The sequence below is a fragment of the Sceloporus undulatus genome, unplaced genomic scaffold (genome assembly GCF_019175285.1).
Source record: "Sceloporus undulatus isolate JIND9_A2432 ecotype Alabama unplaced genomic scaffold, SceUnd_v1.1 scaffold_22, whole genome shotgun sequence".
Lineage (NCBI taxonomy): Eukaryota > Metazoa > Chordata > Lepidosauria > Squamata > Phrynosomatidae > Sceloporus > Sceloporus undulatus.
Genome location: NW_024802944.1, coordinates 936,406 through 946,134, shown reverse-complemented (window position 1 = coordinate 946,134; position 9,729 = coordinate 936,406).

Here is a 9,729-nt window from a genome sequence, read left to right as displayed (position 1 = left end):
CCCCCCCCCCAGGCTTTCAGTCTTTAAGCAGATGGAAATACAAAACTGGAGAGAGAAGAATCTCTACAGTTAAGCAGTATCAGGCAGTCTTTAAAAGGGATCTAAGACATTGTCCTGTATACTGGGTCCATTATTTAACTTAACCCAGTACTTTAAATAGCTAGTATGTGTATTGTGAGCATAAGTCCACTGTGGCCTCAGCTGGAAAGGAAAGAATATTACACATTACTGTTTCCCAGACATATTGTGCAAGCACCAAATGACCAAATAATTTGCTATTTGTGAAGACATTATTCTTTACACAGCATCTATGATCCCTGCCCACATCATCCAAAAATAAATGCACTGGATATCCATTAAACCTTACTGGATAATTGCTTTTTAAAAAGCAAGGCAATATCCACATGCACATATGTGGTGTGTTTGAATATACTTGTATCACACACCCTTAAAAGAAAATGCAGAGCATTTTTTTAAAAAAACAACAAAAGTAATTTCATATAATTTTTCACCAATGTGCTGCTGGTTGCTATGCATTCTTATTGTATGTGTCTCTATGAACAGGAGACACGGGATCAACAGATGGGTGGCTCCGTGCCATCCATCTTTCCTCCTTGTCAGTGCCACAGCAGCCGCACCGTGTGGCACCAACGCTCTGCCAAAAAGAAGCTGCCTAGAGTGGCTTCTTTTTTGCAGTGCCTCAAACAGGAATGGGCGCCACATTGACACCACTTCCTGCCTGCGACATGCGGATGCTGCGTCATCATGGCACACCCATGTGGACCAGAGGCCACCATGATGGTGCCATGTGCTAGGGTGCATCCAGCCTGGTTATGGCACTTCCCACCTGTCTGTACTGGGTCACTGATAGAGATTTAAGATTTCCTAACCTAAGAAACTTGCTCATAATGGAGAGCTTAAGGCCTATCTTGCATAAAATAAATTATTTATTGAAAGAGATGAAAGCTTTGTTAAACAAGATAATACTAAAAGATGGCATGAAGCCTTCTAAATGGACACCAAATATTCTATTGTGGTAATCATACTAATGGCTACACAAATCAAAGATACATCCATCCACCAATTTTAATAGGTCTCCCATGATCATCATCATGATGCATTTCTATCAGTGCACCTATAGATCTCCTTTGATTGAATGGGAAAAAGTCTATAGAAAGCAACAAATATGCTCTTCTTGATTAAATATTTGGGTAGTGTGAGAGGTAAGATTTTATATATTGTTCTCAGTCTCAAATGTAAAATTGCTGCACTTGATATTTGACAAAATTCCATTAACACCCTGACCTTTCAGATTGCTTTTGAGATCTTGAAAAGACAAAACAGTAAATTAATAAATACCTACCAGTTACTTTTCTGCTACAATCTGAGCCATCCAGTTCTTCCAGATCTTTGAGCTGTGCATCTAAAATTTCTAAAATCCTATTCCTAGATTAGCGCGCATGTGCGCGCATGCACACACACACACACACAGTATATAACGGAGCTTGAGTCTTCCTTATTCAGAATTTTGAAATGTTCAGTAATTCAGAACTTTTTCACAGGTGGCTGAGATAGTGACACCTTGCTTTTCTGATGGTTTGGTGTACAAAAACTGTTTCACAAACAGAATTATTTATTTTATTGTATAAAATTACCCTCAGGCTACATATATAAAGTGTATATGAAATACAAATTAATTTTGTGTTTAGAGACTTGAGTCCCATCTCCAAGATATCTCATTATGTATGTATATGCAAATACATGCTGCCAACTTCTTACTTTAGTTAGTCTCAAAGGTGCTACAAGGTCTCTCTACATACTAATTCTACAGACTAACATAGCTATATACTGAATTTGACTTATATGCAAATACATGTATTCCAAAATAAAAATAAATAATAATCTAAAATTCAAAACAAATCTGGTCCCAAGCATTTTGGATAAGGGAGAATGAACTTGTAGTATCCTTCCTTTGGAACACTATTACTGCCTATTGAAAGAGATGATTTTAAAAGGTTATGGTCCAAAAACTAGGTGTCTACTAGACCATTACTGATGGTTTTCCTAAAAACGATCACCAGAAAATTGTTTGGCTGTATTTGTGATGTCAAGTATACATCCAAGTTTTACTCCCATGATTGTGTATCAAGGCACACAGTTTTCCCATTGGTTAAACAAAGTGAGACATGGACAGCAAAGTGAAACAAAGTGAGACATAGACTGCAACCTGCATTCTTTACTTTAGAGCAATCTGATTAATGGAACAAATGAGACTGTAGTTAGATGTTAATATATCTTTGGATCTAAAAAATCTAATGTGTCCCAACATTGCCTATAAAGTAGGAATTATAAATGATGATAAAAAAAAGTCTGTGGTTGTTTGGAAAATGTCAGCAGCTTGATCAGCCTTTTGCAATAACTTGACTGTATGGATCTCTATTATTACTATACAGTTTTTTTAAATTATGTTTTTTGGAGTTGGGTGGGGAAGGAAGAACGCAGACATATATATTATGTTAGCAGCTTTGTGTATAAATATGTCATTTTTGCTCCACATGAAATCTAATATATTAAACTTTAAAAAGAAGGATTATTTGATATTTTTAAGAAATCAACTTTGTACTGCTGTATGTATGAAAAGATAGTGGCTTGTTGACCTGTTCTCAAACTGTGTTGAAAATCTAATGGCAAAAAGGAATTGCAACAGTATTAGTTTTGGTCTTTGGTTAACAGAACAAATTTTAAGTCAAACTATTAAATTTCTTTTATTAACATGATTGTGGTTTGATTTTGAGTCTTTGTACTAATTTAAATGCAATATTAATTAAGAAGAACCAACACACTCTGGCAAACTTTACTGACCTTACATACAAACTACAGCTTCTGTCAGCACCCAATAGACTTTGATGGTCCTAAATTATAGATTGAAAGCACATGGTGCAATAACTTTGCACATTTTAATGTGGAACAGGCCTATTCTGCATGCATAAGGTTCTTTTATCCAATGGAAATTATGAACCAAACAGTGTTCCTGATAGGATACTCTACAACTGTCCCAATTTGGTAGGGATAGTCCTGATTAATCTTCTGCTGCTCGACTTTTTCAGCTGCTTTTAAAATATTCCACTTTCTCTCCCCTCCTTCCACTTTCTCCCTTTGTCATCAGCTTGCTGCATTTGTTGCAAACTGAGTTCAAAGTACAAAAGTAGTTTGCACTCAATTAACTCTGCATGAGGGTGAGAGGAGATGGAGGGGGCAGAATCTTGCCATTCCCAGTGGGCTCATACAATAGCAAATTCCTGCAGCCTCTCCTACCTTGTGTGTTCATTAATAACTTTTGCCATCTCAACCATACTCTCATGTTGCTTGGCCACAGATGATCCAGTTTTCATCTGTGAAATGTTGGAGGGTATGTAATAACAGGAAAATGTATTATATATATAGGTCATCTTTGATACTCATGTTCCATGTGCAACCACACACTACAGCCTGAGCATTGAGCAAAAAGAAGCCCAGAAAAGGGGCTTCTTTTTGCACCATAGAAGGGGCATTATAAGTGCCACGGTGCAGGGTTATGACGCCCCTGGTGCGCAGCGCTGTTTGGGTGCTGCGCATGAGGGATGCCATCATGGTGCACACCGTCTGGACAGGCGTGCGCCATAATGGAGAAAGAAGGGCTTGGAGCATGTGAATGCTTAGCCGTACCGCTCATGCAGGTCGGCATAAACTGCTGGTCTGTTGAGCCCCTAAGTCTCCCAGAATAGCTTTAAACAATAACGAGTGAGACTCTGATAGAATACTGGCAGGACTGTGAGTAATTTGAAGCCACTGTGACATGTGATCTAAAAAGGAGCTTCAAGAGGAAAAAGAAGAAAGAACCAAAGGCCGAGAGTGGACAACTGTCCCCCTCAGTTCCTTCTAAGGGGGGATTTAATATGGAAGCTCATTTAATTGTGTTTAATTTTTTTATCCTCAGGTTTTTATCTTGTTGTTAAGTTGCCTTGAGTCCCATGTTGGGAGAAGTGGGATGGGATATAAATAACGTAAGTGAATAAATTGTACACTAGTGAGCAATCTAAATGGCATGCATTGCTTCCATAGGTCAAGCTCATGCACCTGCTGAAAGAATGTTTGACATTACAAAATGTCCTTCCTACTACTCAGCAAGCATTCTTTCCCATATGAATAGAAAGAACCTGTGCACCTTGTTTGCTGCATAACATCCCCATTGATTTGTCAGAAAAGCAGCCTGCAGTACATGTTTTGCGGTCTATTTTTCTTTGAAAAGACCAGTACAGCTAGATGCCATGGGAAAGCAGAAAAAGCAGCCAGCCACATGAGTATTCATACCTGGATGTTGCCTGATGTTGTGCTGTATGAGCTGCACTCATAGGGTCCCCCTTTAAAAAAAACATTGTAGCTGTCTCCGTTTTATGGAGGGAAGGGAACTGATGGGAATTAGATTTAGTCCCTTCATTGCTAAAGAGCAGATCAGTATAATTTGAAGAGGGAAAGAAGCACATGCTATTGGCCAGATGTGCTAGCCATATGCAGTAGATCAATTTTCAGTGCCCAGAGAAGGCCTGAAGGCATACGCACACACAGTTCCATCGCTGAACCTAATCAGGTTTGTCTAGCACCTCTGTACAGAAAAGAACTGGAATCATGATTAGCATTTCCTGCTGTAGCCTATCCTTGAAGACACTGTGTTGGCAAGCATTCAGTGTGGTGACTCAGAGACATATAACTGCCTAGAGTGCTTCCCTATATAACAGCTTTTTTTGAACCTTGTTTTAAAAAGCAGACAGTTGCCTCTGAACTTGCACCTGGATCTTGATGGCAGTGCTAGGACTGATATAAGAGTTGATTCCTAATTTTTCTAAAGAAGGTCTTTTCGGGGGCTGCTTTTAGAGTATGTAATGAATTATGACATAACTTCCTCCCTTTCATCCTGCCACTGGCAGACAAGCACCTTTTTATTGTTGCTGGCCTCTAATAACCAACTACAGTATATTTGAGTGGATGTACTGGACTTTAATAAATGTGTTGATTAAGCTACTTTTTAAATTTTTAATGAATGTAAACTAGATAATGTCCTCAAGTGTAAAAATATAGCAAAATCAGGATTGTTTGTTCCGCTGTATATTTCCTATTTCTATGTATGGTTGTAAAAACTAGACAGTGAAGAAAGCTGATAGGAAGAAAATTAACTCATTTGAAATGTGGTTCTGTAGAATTCTAGAGATAGCATGGACAGTTAAGCAGACAAATTAATGGGTTCAGGAGCAAATCAAGCCTGAACTTTTCCTAGAAACCAAGATGACTAAACTGAGACTATTGCACTTTGGATATCATAAGAAGGTATGACGCACTAGAAAAGAAAATTATGTTGGGCAAGGGTAAAGGGCAGTAGAAAAAGAGGAAGACCACATTTCAGGTGGATAGACTCAATCAAGAAAGCCATGGCCCTGAATCTGCAAGACCTGAACAGAGTTGTTGCTAATGGTGCCTTAGAGGTCTTTAATTCAAGGGGTCACCATAAGTCAAAGTTGACTTCACAGCAGTTAACAAATATATTATTTGTAAATATATTGATCATTTATTGCATTTTATTGGCTACTTTAATATATGGTAAACTGCCTTGCATCCCAACTTTGGAAGAAAGACAGGATTAAACAAAATAAATAGGCAAACAAACACTGCCATTATATTTGCAGGAGGATATAATAATTCTTCATAATTTTCAAAGGGAGTCATGTCAGTCTGCAGCAACAAAACAAAACAAAAGCATTTATGTCATAATGAAGCTGTATGCCCTTCAGGTGTAAGAAGATTCCTTGTTCTTTATATGATAATTCTTTGCATATGCCTTTCCTGTAGAAGATAACAGAATACTTCTGAATGGCTTTTAAAAGTGGAATCTGCAATACTAATCTGAACTGAGGTGAGGTTAAAGAAGCAGTTGAAAAGGCAATGTGTTTCCAGATGATAGCATATGCCTTAAATATGCATAAAATAAATCATAGGTGAAGTTACTATATAGCTAATAAAAATGTGCAGTCTCTCACTAAAATTAGCCTTATGAAAAAGTAGCGAGCATAATGCCATTTTGAAAAGAAAAGAAATCCAGATGGGAGTCAGGCTTTCCTGGATAGCCTGGTGAAAAGCATGATTAATGCTAGTATTATTAACATAAAAGAACAAGTCCTGCTGAGCAAGAATCAGCTTGCCTTCTCCAAAATGAAGTTATACACTACTAACTATTTTGTCTTCCAGTAAGTGTGGATACGGGCAATGCCATATTACATTGTTCAGCTTTTATACTAATGCTCCAAGGTTCTTTGTTGGAACACATGCTCTTTCGTTCATTCATAAAGAGTTATTTAGGATAGGAATCAAAAATATGACGGCCAATCTGACAATGCCTAGTATCAATCTCCTACTCAGGATTATAGTCAGCCATGCCCTCTCCCACAATATTCCATTCTATTTTATTCCTAGTTTTCAGTTTTTCTCCCAATTAGTTAGTCAGTCTTGCTTCCCCATATATGGATCTCTCTTGTGATAAGGAGACCTGAAAAGGCAGGGAGAAATATCTGTGCCAACCAATGCATACAATAGAGGTGGAACCCAGATTGCTGTATATGCAAGGTCACAGAGCTGTGGTCAATAAAAAGCAACCTTTCCAAGCTCTGTATAAGAGAGAGAGAGAGAGAGAGAGAGAGAGAGAGAGAGAGAGATCATAGGGTGCATCTACATTGTAGAAATAATGCAGTTTGAGACCACTTTAAATGCTATATAGCTCCATCCTATGGAATCCTGGGATTTGTAGTTCTAAAAAGTCTTTAGTCTTCTGTGCCAATCATCTTGACTTCCAGGTGATAGTACTTCACAAAGCTACAAATCCCAGGATTCTGTAAGATGGAGCCATGGCAGTTAAAGTGGTGTCAAACAGCCTTATTTCTACAGTGTAGGAGATGCATCCCTTGGTGTCACAGATGAATGCCAGAACCACTCAGGAATTTAATTTTCCAGACAAAGAGAGGCAATAAAATGCTGTAGAGCGAGCCCTTGGTATCCACCGGGGTTTGGTTCCAGGAACTCCTGTGGATACCAAAATCCATGGATGCTCAAGTCTCATTAAATACAATGGAGTAGTGAAATGTTGTCCCTTACATAAAATGTCAAAGTCAAGACTTGCTTATTGGAAATGATATATATTTTAAATATTTTCAAGCTGTGGGTGCTTGAATCCGTGGATAAAAAAATCCATGGATACGGAGGTCCAACTGTACTATGAAAACATCACCATATACAGACGTGAGAGCTAGAAAGTGAAAAAAGCAGGCAGGAAGAAAATCAGATCATTTGAGATGTGGTGCTGGAGAAGAATGCTGTGAACAGCCAAAAAGACAAAAATATGGGTCCTTGAACGGATCAAGCCTGATCTCTCCCTGGAAATAGGGTTGTCATAAGTCAGGACCTCCAAACCGGGACAAATGTAGGACAACATTTTCAAATGTAGGGCACATTTTTTTTAAATGGAGGACAGGTGAAAAAAAAATGATGATTTTTTAAAAATGTTCATATAAATGCATGTTTCTTAGGCATGATCAAAATGGAGGACATTTGGGCATTATTCCTAGACAGATGGCAGAAATCTACTTCCCTTTCTGGCCAAACACCCCTCCCCCCCCATTCCAAAACACACACAACAGCACATTTGGGCATTGAACATGGCTTTACTTAACATGGCCTCTTGCATATTTCAGAGGCTTATTTCATAACAATATTGAACATGTCAAGGTGGTTTCACAGTTCTTGCACCAAGTGTACTTCTCAAAAGTGTGTATTTGGTCAAGGGACTTTGGTTTTTCTTCACTGCGCATGAGTTTGTAAAAATCACAGCAATTTACATTGACCATGCCTCAGAGACTTGCTGATATCAATATCACAATTAAAGAATCAAAAAAACACAGAAAAGGCACTTTGGAAGGTGACACTCCCTCGGCTTCTGAAACAGTGCCTGCATGCCTCTCAAGCTGACTCATATCATCATCATCATCATCATCATCATAGAATCATAGAGTTGGAAGAGACCACAAGGGCCATCCAGTCCAACCCCCTGCCATGCAGGAAATCCATATCAAAGCATCCCCGACAGATGGCCATCCAGCCTCTGCTGAAAGACCTCCAAAGAAGGAGACTGCACAACACTCCGTGGGAGTTTGTTCCACTGTCGAACAGCCCTTACTGTCAGGAAATTCCTCCTAATGTTGAGGTGGAATCTCTTTTCCTGCAGCTTGGATCCATTGTTCCTGGTCCTGTTCTCTGGAGCAGCAGAAAACAAGCTTGTCCCCTCCTCGATGTGACACCCCTTTAAATATTTAAACAGGGCTATCATATCACCTCTTAATCTTCTTTTCTCCAGGCTAAACATCCTCAGCTCCCTAAGTCGTTCCTCATAGGACATGGTTTCCAGACCTTTCACTATTTTAGTCGCCCTCCTTTGGACACGCTCCAGTTTCTCAATGTCCTTTTTGAATTGTGGTGCCCAGAACTGGACACAATATTCCAGGTGGGGCCTGACCAAAGCATAGCAGAGTGGGACTATTACTTCCCTTGATCTAGACACTATACTTCTATTGATGCAGCCTAAAATTGCATTGGCCTTTTTAGCTGCTGCATCACACTGTTCACTCATGTTCAACTTGTGATCTACTTGGACTCCAAGATTCTTTTCACATGTAGTTTCATTCAGCCAGGTGTCCCCTATCATATATCTGTGCATTTTATTTTTCTGCCCTAAGTGCAGTACCTTACATTTCTCCCTGTTGAATTTCATTTTGTTAGCTTTGGCCCAGCTTTCTAGTCTATTCAGGTCATTTTGAATTTTGATCCTGTCCTCTGGAGTATTAGCTATTCCTCCTAATTTGGTGTCATCTGTAAATTTGATAAGTATGCCCCCAATTCTTTCATCCAAGTCATTCATAAAGATGTTGAATAGCACTGGACCCAGGACAGAGCCCTGTGGGACCCCACTGGGCACATCTCTCCAGGATGACACGGAGCCATTGGTGAGCACCCTTTGGGTTCAGCCGGTCAACCAGTTACAAATCCATGTAACAGTTACTTTGTCTAGCCCATATTTTACAAGCTTGTTTGCAAGAATGCCATGGGAAACTTTGTCAAAGGCCTTACTGAAATCATCATCATCATCACGCTATCATTGTCAAAGCAAGGGAGACTTGTTAGCATTAAAAGCACCCAAAACACACTTTGGAAGGTGACACTCTCTCGGCTGCATGCCTCTCAAGCTGACTCATATCATCATCATCATCATCATCATCATCATCATCATCATCATCACCACCACCACCACACTATCATTGTCAAAGCAAGGGAGACTTGTTAGCAATTAAAGCACACAAAATAAAATTAAAAAAAACCTTGAGACCTCTGGCCACTCACCACCTCCTCCTTCTGCTCCCCCCTCCTACTCTTCCTCCTCCTCCTCCTTCTGCTCCCCCTCTTCCTCCTCCTCCTTCTTCTGCTCCCCCCTCCTCCATGCGCCGTGCGACCTGGGGGCGGGGCGGAGGAGGCAGAGGAGAAGGAGGTGGGCGGCGCGGGGCCGCGCTGGGAGGTGGGGAGGGCGGCGTGGGGCCGCATGGGGAGGGTGGCGTGGGGCTTCCCCCTTTGCCTCCTCCGCCCCAGGCCGCGCGGCCCTCC